Genomic DNA, 20,282 nt, shown 5'->3' on the forward strand with positions numbered 1-20,282 from the left:
ACAGAGGAGTGGATACAGAAATTGTGGTACATTTACACAATGGAGTACTACTCAGCTATTAAAAGCAAATTGCTCTTTCTAAGTCCGAGAAGAATTGAGTTGGAACTTTGATAAGGATTGCATTGAATCTGTAGATTGCTTTTGACAAGATGGCCATTTTTACTATATTATTCCTGACAATCCACAAGCATGAGAGATCTTTCCAACTTCTGAGATCTTCTTCAATTTCCTTCTTCAGAGACTTGAAGTTCTTGTCAAACAAGTCTTTTACTTGCTTGGAGTTACACCAATGTATTTTATATTATTTGTAACTATTGTGAAAGGTGTTGTTTCTCTAATTTCTTTCTCTGCCTGTTTATCCTTTGTGTAGTGGAAGGCCACTGATTTGGTTGAGTTAATTTTATATCCAGCTACTTTGCTGAAGTTGTTTATCAGGTTTAGGAGCTCTCTGGTGGAATTTTTGAGGTCACTTAAGTATACTATCATATCATCAGCAAATAGTGATAATTTGACTACTTCCTTTGCAATTCATATCCCTTTGATTTCCTTTTACTGTCTAATTGCTCTGGCTAGGACTTCAAGTACAACATTGAATAGGTAGGGAGGGAGTAGCCAGCCCTGATTTTAGTAGGATTCCTTCAAGTTTCTCTCCATTTAGTTTGATGTTGGCTACTGGTTTTCTGTATATTGCTTTCACTATGTTTAAGTATGGGCCTTGAATTCCTGATCTTTCCAAGCCTTTTATCATGATGTGATGTTGGACTTCGTTAAATGTTTTCTCAGCATCTAATGAGAGGATCATATGTTTTTTTCTTTGAGTTTGTTTATGTAGTGAATTACATTGATGGATTTCCAAATATTGAACCATCCCTGCATCCCTGGAATGAAGCGTACTTGATCATGATGGACGATCATTTTGAAGTGTTCTTGGATTCGGTTTGCAAGAATTTTATTGAGTATTTTTGCATCGATATTCATCAGGGAAATTGGTCTGAAGTTTTCTTTCTTTGTTAGGTCTTTGTGGGGTGTAGGTATAAGAGTAATTGTGGCTTCATAGAACGAATTGGGTAGAGTGCCTTCAGTTTCTATTTCATTGAATAGTTTGAGGAGTATTGGTATTAGGTCTTCTTTGAAGGTTTGATAAAACTCTGCACTAAACCCATCTGGTCCTGGGCTTTTTTTTGGTTGGGAGACTATTAATGACTGTTTCTATTTCCTTAGCAGATATAGGACTGTTTAGATCATTGATCTGATCTTGAATTAACTTTGGTACCTGGTATGTGTCTAGAAAATTGTCCATTTCATCCAGGTTTTCCAGTTTTGTTGAGTATAGGCTTTTGTAGCAGGATCTCATGATTTTTTTTTTTGGATTTCCTCAGTGTTTGTTGTTATGTTTACCTTTTCATTTCTGATCTTGTTAATTAGGATACTGTCTCTGTGCCCTCTAGTTAGTCCTGTAAGGGTTTATTTATTTTGTTGATTTTCTCAAAGAACCAGCTCCTGGTTTGGTGGATTTTTTGTATAGTTCTTTTTGTTTCTATTTGGTTGATTTAAGCCCTGAGTTTAATTATTTCCTGCCTTTGACTCCTTTTGGGTGAATTTGCTTCATTTTGTTCTAGTGCTTTCAGGTATGCTGTCAAATTGCTGGTGTGTGCACTCTCCAGTTTCTTTTTGGAGGCACTTAAAGCTATGAGTTTTCTTAGAACTGCTTTCATTGTGTCCCATAAGTTTGGGTATGTTGTGCCTTCATTTTCATTTAACTCTAGAAAGTCTTTAATTTCTTTCTTTATTTCTTCCTTGAAAAAGTTATTATTGAGTAGAGTGTTATTAAGCTTCCATGTGTATGTGGGCATTCAATTGTTTATATTGTTATTGAGGAGCAGCCTTAGTCCGTGGTGATCTCACAGGATACAAGGAATTATTTCAATCTTCTTGTATCTGTTGAGGCCTAATTTGTGACCAATTTTATGGTCAATTTTGGGGAAGGTACCATGAAAAGAAGGTACATCCTTTTGTTTTAGGATAAAAAGTTCTATAGACATCTGTTAAATCCATCTGTTTCATAACTTCCTTTAGTCTCACTGTGTCTTTGTTTAGTTTCTGTTTTCATGATCTGTCCATTGCAGAGAGTGGGGTATGGAAATCTCCCACTATTATTGTGTGTGGCGCAATGTATACTTTGAGCTTTAGTAAGGTTTTTTTTATGAATATAGATGCCCTTGCATTTGGAGCATAGAGGTTCCAAATTGAGAGTTCATCTAGGTAGATCATACCTTTGATGAGTATAAAGTCTCTCTCCTTATCTTTTTGATCAGTTTACGGTGAAAGTTGATTTTATTCAATATTAGAATGGCTACTCCAGCTTTTTTCTTGGGACCATTGGCTTGGAAAATTGTTTTCCATCCTTTTATTCTGAGGTAGTATCTGTCTTTGTCACTGAGATGGGTATCCTGTCTGCCACAAAATGTTAGTTCTTGTTTATGTACCCAATCTTATAGTCTATGTCTTTTTATTGGGGAATTGAATCCATTGATATTAATAAATATTAAGGAAAAGTAATTGTGGCTTCCTGTTATTTTTGTTGTTAGAGTTGGAATTTTGTTCATGTGGCTATCTTCTTTTAGTTTTGTTGGAAGGTTACATTTTTGCTTTTCCACAGATGTAGTTCCCCTTCTTGTGTTAGAGTTTTCCATTTATTACCCTTTGAAGGACTGGATTTGTGGAAATATATTGTGTGAATTTGGTTTTGTCTTGGAATAAGACAAAATTAGATGTTTCTCCATCTATGGTGATTGAGAATTTTGCTGGGTATAGTAGTCTGGGCTGGCATTTGTGTTCTCTTAGGATCTGTATGATATCTTTCCAGGATCTTCTGGCTTTCATAGTCTCTGGTGAGAAGTCTGGTGTAATTCTGATAGGCCGGCCTTTATATGTTACTTGACCATTTTCCCTCACTGCTTTTAGTATTCTTTCTTTGTTTTGTGCATTTGGTGTTTTGACTATTATGTGGTGGGAGGAATTTCTTTTCTGGTCTAGTCTATTTGGAGTTCTCTATGCTTCCTGTATATTCATCCCTTTCTTTAGGTTAGGGAAGTTTTCTTCTATAATTTTGTTGAAGATATTTACTGGCCATTTAGGTTGGAGGTCTTCACTCTCTTCTATACCTATTATCCTTAGGTTTGGTCTTCTCATTGTGTCCTGGATTTCCTGGATGTTTTGGGTTAGGAACTTTTTGTCTTTTGTGTTTTCTTTGACTGTTGTGTCAATGTTTTCTATGGTATCTTCTGCCCCTGAGATTCTCTCTTCTATCTCTTGTATTCTGTTGGTGATGCTTGCAACTATGTTTCTTGACGTCTTTCCTACGATTTCTAACTCCAAAGTTGTCTCTCTTTGTGATTTCTTAATTGTTTCTACTTCCATTTTTAGGTCCTGGATGGTTTTGCTCAATTCCTTCACCTGTTTCTTTGTGCTTTCCTGTAATTCCTTAAGGGATTTTTGTGTTTCGTCTTTAAGGGCTTCTACTTGTTTACTCATGATCTCTTGTTATTCTTTAAGGGATTTTTTTTTTGTTTCTTCTTTAAGGGCTTGTACCTCTTTACCTTTGTTCTCCTGTATTTCTTTAAGGGAGTTAATCATATCCTTCTGAAATTCTTCTATCACCACTGTCAGATATGATTTTAGATCCATATCTTGCTTTTCCGGTGTTTTGGGATATCTAGGACTTGCTGTGTTGGGAGTACTGTGTTCTGATGAAGCCAAGTAGTCTTTGTTTCTGTTGGAAGAATTTTTGCATTTGCCTTTTGCTATCTTTTGATCTCTGGTGTTAGATGTTCTTTCTGTCTCTGACTAGAGCTTGTTCCTCCGCTTGCAGGGAAGGAGTAGAGAGGGCTCTGGACCCACTGCCATCACTCCTAGGTGTAGATGGAGGTAGAAAGGATCCTGTCCTGGCTGCCCTGTCACTTGTGAGGCCTGTGCCTCCCAGCTGGTCCCACCTTAGAAAGTCAATGGAGAAAGAATGGTAGATCTCACCCCTAAATTTATTTACTTATATTTTATGTGCATTGGTGTTTTGCTTGTTTGTATGTCTACATGTCAGTGTTGGATCCTTTGTAAGAAGAGTTGCAGACAGTTGTGAACTGCCTTATGGGTGCTCAGATTTGAATCTAGGTCCTTGTGGAAGTAGAGAGAATCTAAATAGGACATTTACATTAAATCCATTCCTTCAGAGATCAGGGAATACTTGGAATGTTGTGGTGGAGAGAGTATATGAACCAGAGGGGATGGAGGACATGAGAAGAATGAGACCCTCTGAATCAACTAATCATGGTGTATGTGAGCTCCCAGTCATTTAAGCAGCAAGCAGGGGGCCTACATGGGTCTGTGATAGGTCCTCTGCATACTATAGCTCTTATGTTAACATTTTATGAGACTCTTGATTGCAATAGTGAGTAGGTCCCTGACTTTTGTGCCTGATTTTGGAACTCTTCCTCTTATTGGGTTGCCATGTCCAACTTTAATATAGTGTTTACTTCACTTTATTGCATTTTATTTTGTCATATCTTATTGTTATCTCTTAGAAGAGTTTTTTTTCCTAAGGAGAGTTAGAAATGGTGGGGATATAAAGAGGAGGTGAGGTGGGGAGGAATAGAGGGAGGGGAAGTTACAATTAAGAAATATTGCATAAGAAATCTTTTCAATAAAAATGGGAAAATGTTTTTTTTTTTTTTAAAAAAAGCTTAAGTTTACTGAAAATATGTTTCTGTTAAGATTTTTGCACTATGATTGTTCACTATTCCCATTACAGGAGACACTTCTGACTCACACTGGCCATTAGGCCCCTCATAAGGATAAATAAAGCTTCTCCATCATTAAGTCTGGGGTCTCTTACTTTGAAGAACATGATTCTGGCATCAGGCAGAATGGAATTGGTTAATAGCTGCCTGAGAAAAGTAGCCACAATCTGTCTCAGAATAATTATGCCAATATTCTACATTGTAAATATCTTCACTTGTGTGAACAACCAAATATTAGAATTTCTTTCTCCATGAAATATACTTAATTGCTCAAAGGATACTTGGAGTCACATAAGCTGAGAGGAATTTCTGTTTAGGGCTTGGTTCCCATTTGTTCATTAGCCAGAATCTGACTTGCACTATTATTAAAGAACTTTTCCTATACTGTTCTCTAAAGCTGGAGTGACTTATCACTGGGAAGCCATATTAATTCTATAGTATCATCATTTTACTATTAAAAGCTTGTTGTCTGTTTCCCCAAGAGCACACCCTTTTTTCCAACAGAGATAATCAATTACCAGTTTCCACTTAATGCAGCCTGGTGCTTCTGATTGCTGTAATTTATATGAATAAACTTAGCTATTCCATATTATTTGGTGGTCCTCAACAACAGCCTTCTTGATTCTTTGATATGTCTGGATATTAAAATAAGTTCCCACATTGTTTCCCCTGAAACAAAGGACAGTCTGAAAACAGAACTGGGATTTCCTAGAAATCCTAGGAAAGGATGTTATTCTCTGCAATATGCTTTCACTGCTTGAGGCCAGGCACTATTCTGTCACCTCCTCAGGCTGCCATTAGGTCGTCTTTGTTCTTAATAGGAAAAGCACAATTCTGCCAGATGGTCAAGGTGAGAGGCTTCAGAAAATGTGTCATTCTTTCCTATGCCCTGTCCATTAATAAGAAGGATGCTTAACATAAAATTCATGGTTATTTCTTGGTACTAACAAGACGTAGGTTTGGGTAATGTTACTTTAAATGAATCACTAATGGCATTTGGAGAGTCCTTTGTAAAACCTCAAGCTAAGTTCAAGTTCTTCAAGTTCTCTGCCTATCCAGCTTCTTCTTTTGGTGCATAAAGCACATCTGTATGTCTGTTACTACTTTCCTTCCTGTAGGTATTGTGTAATGGTATGTCAACTTCTTTTTAACATTGTGCTTTGTGGTAGAATCTATAGACTCTGGGCTATAAGTGGGAACAATTTTATCTTCTAGATTCAATAAAATTCCAATTGGAATAATAAAATATTAATAACCAAGGTTGCATAAAACACTTGACATTTTTAAAGAAAGTTTCATTTATTCTGGTCAGGTTAAAAGCTCATTCAATTATACCTCAGTTCTGCTATGTAAGCAATGACTGAAGAATCAAGGTTTTAAAATTGATTATCAGGCTAACTGCCAAGGATTAAATGATAGACATGATTCTTCAACTGAGATGCACCATCACAATGGCTTCTCAATGACCTACTAGGGCCTTCTGCAACATTTTGCTAAGTTCCCATGAAAGCAACTGGCCCTCAGGAAAATGGCATCATATCACCTAAAAACTACCATGGCACTATATACCTAAGCTCATGGATGATTCCAGCAGGATCAATCTTGGTTATGGAAATCACATAATTATTTTCATCATGATAATTACATCCTTAGGAAGAATAATGAAGATAAATATTTGTTTGTAACTTTCCTCATGCTACAGATCTTATGAAGTATTTGGAAAGTTCTTTCAAGAAATTATTTTATTCTGAATCTTATGAGATATTATTTTAAGATTTGTATACTTTCCTCTGCTTTCAAACCCCTATATGAGGGTGACTGACAGCCCCAAGAGCAGACTACATTTTCATAAGTGAGAAGTGGCAGTTTCAGCAAAGTACATGGCTGTGAATTGAGCACTGAGGAGTTCAGGAAGCTGAGGTAGGACAATTATAAATCAATGTCCATCTAGCCTCATTAGGAAATCTTGTCCTTAAACAAATGAACAAGCAAAAACACAAAACTTCTCAGATTCTGACATAAAAATGCGTAAGGGACTCCTGTCATCATAAACATGCAGACATACATATAACATTCTAGAGGGAAAAAGATACCTGTGTTCAATATTTCACCATGTTCAGAGAGATCATATAAACACACAAGTATCACAAGCTATTTCTATCACTCCCTATTACCCTCCATATCATGACAGTAAGACCATATTGCTGAATGTACCTAACTCTTTAATCATGTGACATGTAGAAAACAGACTAGTATTGATTCAAAGCTTCATATTCTGGCTACCTTAATAGTGCTAGAAGGTTCTACGCAATCAGCTAGGAGAGAAAAGACATAATAGTCTTACCTAGCTGTGAATTCTGAGATCTAGAATAATAAATGGCTTGCCAAGATATGCTTCTTAGTACAAGAGATAGTACATCAATGTTATGGGAGTAACCAATCACTTACTGATTGTAGTTAAAGCTTACTACTCAAAAGAGAACTGATGTCCAACACTTAACTAAGCCACAAATATACTTGGCTGGTTAGATAATAGGCTGCAAGGCAGTATCTACTATTGCATTCTGTTAAATGGACATATCATTAAACTGCGCCCTAAGTACTTATCTTTCTATCCATAGATTACTGTATCTCTCACCTCTCATCACAGAAGCTACTTTGTACAGTAGATAGTCATCAACATAAAGGCACACTATAGATAATGTGTAGAGAATAAGAGCCTTTGGAGTGCTCAGCTATAAAAGTGTCATGTATAACATATCCTCTCCCTCCAAGGCTCAGGGGTCATTACAGAAGGGATAGTAGAAAGTGGTAGTGGACCTCTTTAATACAACAACATTTTCAAATATGTTAGGGTCATGGCCCATGAACTGTTAACAGCTGTGACTGAATCCACAACACATGAACAAATTCAAGCCAGCTAGAACCCCAGCGCAGATGGGAGAGGAGTTTGTGAAGTCCCTTCCTCAGCAGGGAGGGAAGTTTATTTTCTTCTTGAATGCAAGCCTTACAGGCTACATATGTTTTAAGTGATGGGCCTACCACCATGTACGTAAAGGAAACACTAAGTAGACTCCTTGAGTTTTTAAAAACAGTGCACAATTTGGGAGAGGAAATAGGGGAGAAATTAGAGGGGGAGAAATTGGAGTGAATTGGATCAAAATACATTATATGCATCTATTGTTGTGACGTTATCCAGTCCAAAAGATCAACCAGGAGCCAACTCTGATGTAATTTCATTAATGTCCCTTTATTACAAACTTGTGTTTGGGCTTACTCACTGCCTGCCTACAGGACAGTTTGGTGAAGCAGCCCGAACTCTCATCAGAACAAGGTTTTATAGGAAACGGGAGCAAGTGACGGGGTATCCATTCTGGCAAGCATCTAGTTAAATGACTATTGTAAGCTAACTGGTGGGTGCTCTGAAGCAAGACCATATACAATCACAATGGGTCTGAAAGCACATCTGAAACAATCAGACTAATCCTTGATTAACTCTTGCTAGGAAGTAGCTAGGGAGTAACTCTGGCCAAAAGTCTTTCTTAATACTTGGGAGCAGCTTGGGTTCAACTGCGGGTTAAGTTCTCCATTTTTTTTCTTTTTCTTTCTTTCTTTCTTTCTTTCTTTCTTTCTTTCTTTCTTTCTTTTTTTTTCTTTTAAGATGGAGGCTGGTCACAAGATAGAGTAGGTTTTGCCTCTCAGTATGATATTCTGAAAAAAACAACAACAACAACAACAAAAATAAAATAAAATAAACCCTTGCAAATAGAGAAGCACAGTAGTTAACACATAATCCAAGCCCTTCGGAGTTAGAGGCACATAGAACTCTTTGAGTTTGAGGCCGGCCTGGTCTACATAGTGAGTTTCAGGATAGTGAGAGCTAGATTTTGTCTTAAAAAAGAGACAAAAATCTGTCAAAAAACCAAGCAACTCTAGAATGCAAGAAATAATAACACAAATTTGATAGTTACCTATATTAAACAAATTATCATTTCAATTTTGTATTTACATAAAGAATTATTATAAAAATCTAGGAAAGAAAATGCTCTCTTGGGTTCTGATATGATGATGAATAATGAACCCCTGGTACCATGAGTATGCAATCATATCTTACTATGAAAAAATCTTCTTTAAATATACATCATTCAAGTTCTACAGTCTTGGGGACTCTGTTCCTCTAAGTCTGATATTCACAAATCTCTCTGGCTCCTACCTGGGTCTGTGATCCTTCTCTTCTTTCAGTTTTCATAGTATCAAGCCCTTTGCTGAGACTCCCTGCCTCTGAGTGAACGAACTCACAACCCCTCCTAACTTTATCTCTTCCCTCTAACAAAAAGACTCTGCAACTATTCCTTTGTCTTGGGGGTACTATCTATTTCCTCTTTGGCTCCTGGCCAAAATGAGTGTCAAATTTAAATGTAATTAACTTTCATTGAGAGCAATGAGGATTATCTGCTTATAAAAAATTTCATGTTTATTTCTTTACTTGAAAGTATTCATGTGGATAACTGAGTCCTTCAAAAGACATTTCTAGACAAGCATTTGTCTTGTCTATTCTTTTCCAGTTCCTAGACATTCGGGTTCATGCTTCTGAAGGCCTTTTGAAAGATTCAGTAGGTCAGACAATTACCTAACCAAGTGAGAGCACTGAAGAGGACTATAAAGGGCAATGTTGGTCATTACTAAAAGCAAAATAATAGCTAATATTGATCTTAAGCATTGATCCTGTCTTTTTCTTTCTGAATGATTTTACAGTGTTTATTTAAAATAGTTTCTCAAAAATCAATACAAATTTTAAAAGCTTTCATTTCTTCTTGTCCCCAGCACCTGAACATTTGAGCGTAGGGTGAGATATTTAATTCTGTCATTATACATAAGTCTGTTCACCTTCTCTGTGTAGTTTTATATACAGCTGTCATTCATGACTTTATATTTTAAAAAGTCTACCAATGGTCATGCAAAAAACCTCAAATAACATTACTGAGTCACATAAATACACCAAAAAAGACATAGCAATAGGAAGATGAGTTTAAAAGAAGGGGTTCAGTGGGAGGTAGAGAGGAGAAGGAGGTTAATGAAGATAAATATGATCAAAATTCACTGTATAAAATTGTCAAAGATTAACTTTAAAATTTAACTTACAATTTTCCTTACTAAACAAATTGCAATAACATTAAGAGAAGAATTACACAACAGGAAATCTTCACTGCTGTTATTTTTTCTGTGACCTGACAGCTAGCAGTTATTCATTGCTATTCAACAATGAAGCTGGCACTGTGTTAGGACACCAGACACAAATAAAAATAAAATAGAGTCCTCTTAAGTTTAACGAGGGAGAGTAGAGGTTGGCTGCTGTGACAGAGGTTCCTCCAAGGCTCATGGGAGATAGTGGAGTTGAGTCAGTTTGGGGATTGACTTGGGGAGGTTAATAGGAGGCCTAACAGTTGGGTCATAGTATCCTTTCTTTTATAATGTTCTCTCTAATTCCTAAAGAAGTGTCTATGGCCTCCTCTACCACACAGAATGCTATAAATGAATTTCAAATATTGTGCTATAACACTCAGAGGAAATAAAGCAGAAGCAGACATGCACATGGTGTTTCTTCATGCTTTACAGTGTTGGATAATCAGATAACACATCTAGTTAGAACCACTTCAGGGTCCAACTGACTATGGAATAAGGATCATACCCATGCAATAGTGTGTACTCAGGTCACAGAGCAAGTGTTTGTCATATAAGTGCCACATGAAGTCTAAAAAGCTGTTGTTTTTTATTGTGTAGTAAGAAAAAAGTAAGCCATGTTTTTAGCAGTTTGCAGAGGGAGGGGTTTTCTTCATTTCCTGTGTCCTCTTTTGAGAGCAGCTCCCTGCACATCATCACTGCCAGTTTCCAAGTTGTATTACCATCCCCTTCCAATTAGTGGCTTGGGAAGCTCAAGCTGTCCCATCTTAGTGGGACTTTTGTTTTGCTGTATCTCCCACAGTGGGATTCATGGAGAGTTTGCTGACATCTGCCAGAGGCAAGAATTGATGGCCAAAGATAAACCATGACAGTGGCAAGCAGGACTTTTATAAGTTTAGCACAGTGTGAACCACAATAAGACTTGTTTAGAGCAAGATCAGAGTGTACAACTGAGACCTATGAGCGAACAACAATCAAATTATCTAAAACTAATGTATGACCAGCTGTGAATGGTACAGCCAGTATGACTATGTGCTCAGAAAAGGCCCATGGTGAGTTAAAAACTAAATAGAGTAAAATGAGGTGTATTAGTTAGAGTCCTTTAGAGGAAGGAATATAGGAATTTAGGTTTTGTGTGTGTGTGTGTGTGTATGTGTGTGTGTACATGTGTGCAAACACGTGCACTCTACATTAATTCAGCTTATATTGAGTTAGTTACAAAGTCAAATAATCTTCCTCTTTTCTTATCTGGGCTGTTATAAGAGGGTGCCTAATAGACCTAAAGTGGGTCTGCCTGAATCAATTAAAGCAAACAGGACAGTTTTTTAGTTGATGTTTCCCATCAAATGATACTAATTTATGGCAAGTTGACTTAAAACCAAGTATCACAGAAGGTAAGAAAGCAGTATTTCAGAAACCAGTCATTGGGGTCAACTGTTTCTAACAAGTCCTATCAGAAGTACACGATAGTGGGTTCTCTGATCTTTCTTTCTTTTTCAATTATTTTTATTTTATGTGTATGGAGGTATATTGCATGCATGCCTCATTCTTGAAGAGGCCAGGAGAAAGGCCCAGATCCTCTGGAACTAAAGGTTCAGTTGTGAACCTCTTTGTGGATGTATAACAACATAACTTGGTTTTTGTGGAATAGCAACAAGTGCTCTTAAACACTGAGGCAGCTCTTGTACCCTTTTTGGTCATTTCTGAGACAGGATCTTACTATGCATAGTTTTAGCTTAATAGATTATCCATATTCTGTCAGGTTTCTAGGTATTTTCTTACCTCATGTGCTTTATGCTGCGTTCAATATATACAATGAATCCAGTTTTGAAGTGTGACCCAGGTATATATCATTGGAAAGCCAATGCCCACAGGGATATGACATGTCATCTAGCCACGAGATACAATCACTGCACATCCAAGTACCTTAGCTGTGTGTGCTAGACTTCTGTTATTCTCAACTCAGACTCTTAGCAACAACAATAATAAGGTCTCCAGCAGATATGATATAGTCAACAGAGGCCTTGGAAATAAAAGGTGAGAAATGATCATAAAAAGGCAGGGATACACAGAACATTTTTTTATTCTGTTTTTTTTGTTTTGTTTTGTTTTGTTTTTTACTTTGGCATCCATAGTTCATCCTCTAGAAAGGAAGTAAGTCAAATGCTGCCAGCCAGCCAGCACTTGTTGGACAGGCAGTATGTGAGCACCCCTGCTAACATATGAGATGCCATTGTTTAGATAAATCAGGGGGAACAGCTTAACTATGCTGGATTGTTTCTTGTGGTTGCGTAGAGTGTGTCTGTTAATTATTATCTTTGCAAAGAAAATTGTTTTTGAAACTCCTATTTGAAGATGTTGCCTCCTTTCTCTGAGGCCCCTGATGGATAGAAATTCAGACTTTCATGCCTTCCCATCCTAATACTTGGGAAAATAACTGCAAAAGCTGGTTTGTTGATGCTTCAATAATAATTTTTGCACTATTTGAAAAAAAAGCTTAGCTATAGCCAAACTCTTCAAAATGGTACTCTCAGCCGATGGAAGGAATATATCAATGGTAACCCACCTATTTAATTATTAAAGTCTTATTAAAGTATCATCTGCCATCTGCCAATATCTCATAGTCTTTCCCCCATTTCATTAAAAATATATTCTTTTTTTCATATAATATATCGTTATAGTTCCTTAGTTGTGCTCCTCCAAGACCTGTGCCAGATCTATCCAAGATCTCTCCTCATAACTGGTTCCACTCTCTTTATGTCTCTTATTAGAAAAGAGCTAAGACCTAGGGTAAAACTAAACATTATTAGTTAAAAAGAAAAAGTAACAATAAATTGACTCTTCATGATCTTTTGCTGTATACAAAGATCAATACCTTATTCAGCCATTATCAGGGAAGACTCCTCTAACAGTACATGGGAACAAATGAAGAGCACCACGGGATGACATTATGCAAAGAGAAATTATATCTCACAGCTTGGATCACAAAGCTTCAAATGGGATGTCTCCATTAAATCTAGTCTGTCCAAGCTCAGTGAACACCTTGGAGGGGGAGACAGAAAAATGTGTATGACTTATAGGGGATGGAAGATAACAGGAAAACAAGCCCTTTAAATTAACTGAATAAAGCTTATGTGAACTCACAGAGATTGAAACAAGAAGCACAGGACTGAAAGAGGTCATTACCAGGTCCTGAGAATATATTTATAGTTTTTAGTTTAGCATTCTGGGGAAATGGACGATTCTCTTGGGACCCTTTTTATTATGTTGGTTTGCCTCATTCAACTTTGATGTGAGAGCTTATGTTTTATTGTGTTATATTTTATTTTGTTATGTTTTATTGTTATATCTTAGAAATTAGTTCTTTTTCTAACAAGAACCTAGAAAATATTTCTAACAAGATCATAGAAGAAACATTTCCTCAACTAAAGAATGAGATGCATATAAAAAGACAAGAACCATAGAAAACACCAAATAGATGGATGAGAAAAGAAAAACCCACAGCCCATAAGAATCAAAATAATTAGTGTATAGAGCAAAAGAACGTTAAAAGTTTCTTGGGAAAAATACCAAGTAAACTATAAAGATTGACCTATTACAAGTATACTGTACTTCTCAATGGGAACTAGGAAGTCAGAAGGTCCTGGACAGATCTACTGAAGACTCTAAGAGACCCCAGATGCCAGTGTAAACTACTATATTCAGCAAAACTGTCAATCACCACAGGTGAAGAAAACAAGGTTTTTCATGATAAAGCTAAATCAAGCAAAATCTAGCCATACAAAAGGAGCTAGAGGGAAAATTCCAGCCTATTGAGGTTAACCACACCCATGAAAACACAAAAATAAATAATTTCACACCAGAAACACATACACACACCACCACTACCACAACCACCAGCAACAACAATAATAACATCTTCAAAGTAACAGGAATTAATAATTTAACAGTCATTTGTCATTGATCTCTCAATATCAGTGAATTTCATTTTCCAGTAAAAATACAGACTAACAGAATGGTTTGAAAACAAGATTCTTTCTGTTGCATACAAGAAACATATCTCAATATCAAAGATAGATATTTTCTCAGAGTTAAGGTAAAAAAATACCTTCTAAACAACTGGACCTAAGAAACAAGCTGTTTTAGCCATTGTAATATCTACTGAAATATACTTAAAACCAAAATTAATCTAAAGTGAAGTACTTCATACTCATAAAAAAGTGTTTAGGGGGAACAAAGATGACATTTAAATTCTTCACATCTATAGTTCAAATGCAAGGGTACCCACATTTGTAAAAGAAACATTGTTAAAGTTTAATTTGCACATCAACATCACACATTGATAGTGGAAAACTTCAATATACTATTCTCACCAAGGGGCAGGCTGTTCAGAAAAAAACTAAATAGATAAATACTGGAGCTAAGAGCCCATTTTGAACCAAATAGCCCTAAGAGATATCTACAGAACAAAGCAAACAAACAAAAGAATATACCATCCTCTCATCATGTTAAGAAACTTTGTCCAAAATTAATCATGTATTTTAACGCAAAGCAAGTGTTAAGAGATACAAGATTATTGAAAGAGCTCCCTGGATCCTATCAGACAACCATGGATTAAAGGTGGATTTCAACAATAGCAGAAACAACAGAAAGCCTACAATTTCATGGAAAATGAATATCTCTCTACTGAATGACTTCTGTGTCAAGACAGAAATAAAGAAGCTAAAGACTTCCTAGAATCCAATGAAAATGAATGCACAACATGCTCAGACTTATGGGATACAATGAAAGAGACTTTATAAATGGACATGACTATATAAAGAGTCTACATGGAGAGATCTCATACTAGCAACCTAACAATACACCTGAAAGCTCCAGAACAAAAAGAAGTAAGCACAGTCATGTTGAGTAGATGGCAGAAAATAATGCAGCTGAGAGTTGAAATCAATAGAATGGAACAAAGGGAACAATACAAAGAATCAATGAAATGAAGAATTGGTTCTTTGAAAAAAAATCATTTGGTAGACAAACCCTATCCAATGTAATTAGAAAGCAAAGAAAGAATATCCAAACTCATAAATAAGAAATAAAAAGGTGAATAAAATGTAAACATTTCCAGACACTGAAAAAACCCAAAGCATCCTTGGATCATATTTTAAAAGGCTAGATTCCACAAATTGGAAAATCTAAAAGAAAGGGAGAATTTTCTCAATAGATACCAAACTTACCAAAGTTAAATCAAGATCAGATGAATAAATATGTGTCAGCTCATGCTGGCAAGGATATAGAACAAGGGGAGCACTCCTTTATTTTTGGTGGGATGCAATCTAGGGAAGATGCCTTGTAATTGAGATACAGTGCCTGAACTGGTAACCAGGCAAGGCTCCCAATGGAGGGACTGGGACTTCAACCCAGTCATAAAACCTTTGACCTATAATTTGTCTTTCTTGCAAGATGTGCTGGGGTAATGGTGGCACAAAACTTGTGGGAGATGGCAACCAATGACTTGAAGCCAAAGCCATGAGAGTAAGCCTGTGTCTGAAACTGCTTTAGACTGCCAGGTACTAATAGATGAGAGGCTAACCCAGTCATCATCAGAAAGGCTTCATCTAACAATTGATGTGTACAGATGAGAGACTCACTGTCAAAGCATAAGTATTGGTTAGGGAACCATATAGAAGAGGGCAAGGAAGGATTGTAGGAGCCATAGGGATAGTGGCCACCATGAGAACATGGCCCACAGAATCAATTACACAGGGATCATAAGAGCTTCACAGACTGAAGCAATGATCAGATTACAGAGCCTATATTTGCTTAAGCTAGTTCTCCACATGTATGTTAATGGTTGTATAGTTTGGTGTTCTTGTGGATATCCTAACAGTAAGAATAGGGTGTATCTTTCTCTCTTTGGTATGCTTTGGGGATCTTTTTCCTTCTACTGGTTTGCCTTGTCCAGTCTTGATAGGGGCCACCATGAGAGTGTTGGCAATCAACCCCAGGTCCTCAGGAAAAAAAAAGCCACTATTCTTAACCACTGAGCCACCTCTCCAGTTTCCAGATATTTTTTTTCAAGTTGGTTTCTTTGGAAAGTCCCACTTCTTAAGCCATACTTGATTATATAAACCAATAAAAGTGCCAACAATTTAATTCTACAGATGATAAACTTCATAGTTCTCACAGTGGCACCTGAGGAGCAAATGGAATGGAAATAAAGTACAGACTCACATGAAGGGACACAGAGTCCCACAAGTGCACACACAATGGACCATTAAAATTCAGGTTGGGAGAAGGATGTGTGGAAGAAACTAGGAAGTCAAACTTGATTCTCAGCTACTGTAGTTGTAGGCACTGTCTGTGCACCTGCCCTCCACCTATACCCTTGGAGGCCTGCACATACCTGAAGAATTGCATTCACTCTCACAAAGTGGCTTTAGTTGCAGACAGCCTATAGAACAATCATCATCCAGTGACTACCTCGACTAATAACAAACAACTGCCTTGGCTGACAGAAATATCTTCCCAAATGTCCCCAAATTCTTGGGTGCATTTGTTGCTCCTCTCTGTGGATCAGTCATTGGATTTCTTTTCTGTTCTCAGCTACTTACTGTTTTGTTGGAAGAACAGAATGACATTAACACTATGGCTCCTAATTATTCCACTGTGAATTCTACAAATGACACCAGAGAAAATGGTCAAAAAGAACTGGTGATGGCAAAAATAAATACTGCACATAAGTATGATGATACATAAATGGATAGAAAGCTCTACCAGGGGTGAAGATTCTTTGCTGGATAATGACAAGACCTCAAAATGTGCCAGTAACAGCCAAACGAATTAGATCTCCATGGATCCAGGGATGAAACAAAGCCCTGTGTATAAACACAAAAGAAAATACAGACTTCCCCATTGTGGGGTTAAACACTGAAGATGACAGAAATTAGTTGTTTCAGAAAACATTAAAGTCCTTTTTGTATGTTCATGACCACCCTCTGGTGATGCAGATTGACTTATAAAAGCAGATGATGACACTTAGGTTTTAGTAGACAACCTAAGACGGCTTTCAGAAAATCATAACACAGAGCAAACCATATCTCCTGGATGAAAATTCAGACTCTATGTAGATTAGGGGTACATGAGTGGAGGGGCAGGCTATGTCTTGAGCAAAGAAGCCTTGAGGAGAGTGGTGAAAGCAATAAAAGTGGAACCTTTTTCCTCCTCTGAAGATGTCAACCTGGGACTGTGTTTACAAGATGTCAAAGTGAAACTAGGAAACTCCAGAGACCCTACTTGGGAAAAAACTTTCATCCTTTATTGTTATAAGGTCATTTAATTTTAGGTTTGTGTCTCAAATCCTTTGGTACCACAAACATAATTACTACCGTCCCATATATGGTCCCAATTGCTGCTCTGATTTTACAGTTTCTTTTCACTTTGTAAATACTAGAGTTGGTATACAACCTATTTTAACATCTCTGGCTTATGGTTCGGAATATAGATATCAGCCTTTCTTACTTGAAAACCTGCTAGAATACAGAAACAAAGCAAAGGAAAATGGCAATGTAAAAGATTAACCCAGAAAACATTTGTCTGGTGAAGGAAAGATAGACTGCCTGACCTTGCATGAAAGTGGAGAATTTGGTGGAGAAAGCCCTTTTAGAGGTATTCTTTTTAAAGTTCATAAATGTACACCGAAGGTATAGAGGTAACTGCAATCTGTGGTTGAATACCTTCTTTATACATATATATCTGATAAAATATTTACAAACAATGATCAGAAGAGAGATTTTTATATGTATTTCTGACTATACTCATGAAATAAATGTAAAGCTGTGCCAGACTCAGTGAATGGAGTACTCACAATACTGTACAGGTCTGATCGAATACTAAAAGATTTTTACCATTGTCTTTTATACTCTACTCCTGAGTTAGAGCTCCGCCCAGCCTAAATAAACTAAAATCCACCTGGCACATAATATTCTTGTCTAATGAAAGTGTCTTGCTCATAGTTTACCAGTGGCAGAATTTCTTCCGGATTTAGAATGCTACCTACCTCATCCTAACAGTCACTACCAAAGTCACACTGTGATGCTATTGCAGGTCTTGACTATGTCATGTACATGGATCTAACTTGTGTTTAATTTAATGGAGAACTATAACCATTATGGTCTCTTTCTTTCTGAAATACCTCTTGAACACCTCCACCACCAAAACTTACTCAGTGGATAATAGTATAATAGTTTTCTAGGACTATTCATTTTAAAAGATTTTCTTGACCAGTTTTGCACCAAGCAGCAGTGGGTGGGCAGAACACCCCCATAATGACACTCATCCTCTGGATCCATGCAGGGAGTAAGCCTGAGACAACCCCAACCCCTGCTTGATGCCAAAAGGTCTGAGCAATGCATAGTACTCCTGAGGTCAAGCCTGAGATGACCCCAGACATTCAGAATCCCAGGGAACCATTAAGACAAATAAATAAGTGGTGAAGAAATGAAAGAGAAAAATAAAGTGACAGTTATCTGTACAATGAAGAAAGAGAAATCTTGAGACTCGAGGATAGTGAGAAACAGCCTGATGTGTGTACCCAGAGATGCCACCTAAGGTCATGGTGAGGTAATGGCCTATATTTCCATGAAGATCCATGTCTGGGTCCATGGCCCTACAGCAGTGGGGGTCTGTTAGCACCATAGTCCAGGGGGAGGTCCCTGGTCTAGGATGCCACCTGGGGCCATGTTGATATCTGAGGGTTGAACAGAATTGCTTCAACCCTTCACGTAAGAGAGCAGGCTTCAAGATGTGAAAACAGGAGAGCTGCCCTCCCCTCTCACCTGCTACAGTACCCAAGGCAGGGCCCTGCATCTCACCAAGGAAGCACAGTAGAGCTGGCTCTGGTTGTGGGAGTTGTGGGCAGAGGAGAGTTGGCCTTGCCACTCATCTGATGTGTGGTCTCAGGGGCAAGGGAGAGATATCCCCCTTACTCCTCCTCCTGTAGCAAGCAAGAGCTGGCACTGGAGTCGTGAGAATGGGGGAGCTTGCCCTGCCCTTCACTAGCTGCAGCACTTAGGAGAATAGGCCTTATACCTCAACTGGACAACTCAGTAGAGCTGCCTCTGGTGGGAGTTGGTGAGCCAGTCCCAAGAGCATGAGAGTGCAAGACTTGGCTCTCGCTCTTGCAGGTGGTAGCAGTGGGTGGGATATCTAGGGTAGGGCTGGAGATCTTGTCCCTGGTGATGTGGGTACAAGAGAACTGGTGGGATAACCAGATCAGCTACCACCCAGGCTCACATCCAGGGCTACCAGATGGCACCCCAACATCTACTCGATCTGTGAACTGGTAGAATGCAAGAAAGGGCTGGTCCTACAGGTCAAAAGTTGCAGGATCTCCATGACAGAAGGCAACAACAGGATGTCTGAAAGGAGGCCAGGTGAGGGTCCAGTGGCTTCAAATCAGACCAGTGACCCATTGCAATGAACATCTACAAATAAAGATGTATGGAGGACAATATACTGTGGGACATATTGGGACATACCACAGCTTCCACAATAAGATTTTTGTGGATTGGGAGGTTGCAAGGGTTGAGAGTGCACTTGAAAAGAACAGGGATATGAGAGGGATTAGGGCTTATGATGTGAAATTCACAAAGAATCAACCAAAAAACTAAATGATTAAAAAAATCAAAAAACAAGAACATTTTCCCTTAAATTTGTCTATTGTCAGCTTTAAATAACCCATAAGAAAATTCAGTGTTGTTGCCTAGGTTAGTAATATTTAATACCTTTATTAAATTAATGCTATTCTAAATTTCCTCAGGACCATTTGTCTGTTGGGTAGTTATGATCACATGATTACACAAACTAGAAATCTAACTGTAATTCCACTTTGTTGTTCTGGCAAGTGGTTACTTACAGGTGTCTTTCTTGACTTGTTTAATCTAATTTAAAATCCTTCCTTTAGCACCAATGGAAGCCATTAGTTAAACCAACAAAAACATTTGAATGTAGGGTTTTGACAAAAATGCAGGTAATCACTCTGTTACAAGAAGGAACTTATCCTAAATAGTGCTTTATGGCACAGAATATGTTGAGGCGTGCTCATTTAGAAATGTGTATAATTATTGAAAAATTTTTAAAGAGCCTATTGACCTTTCCACTTATTGGAAAAGAGTCCTTTGGCCCCTTTACAGCAACAAATTTAAAACTGTGTAAAATACTTACCATGCTAAAATATTTTTAAATGTTACGTGAAAGTTACATGTGCATGTGCTGACACACACACACACACACACACACACACACACACACACACAC

This window comes from Mastomys coucha, unplaced genomic scaffold (genome assembly GCF_008632895.1).
Source record: "Mastomys coucha isolate ucsf_1 unplaced genomic scaffold, UCSF_Mcou_1 pScaffold14, whole genome shotgun sequence".
In the NCBI taxonomy this organism is placed as follows: domain Eukaryota; kingdom Metazoa; phylum Chordata; class Mammalia; order Rodentia; family Muridae; genus Mastomys; species Mastomys coucha.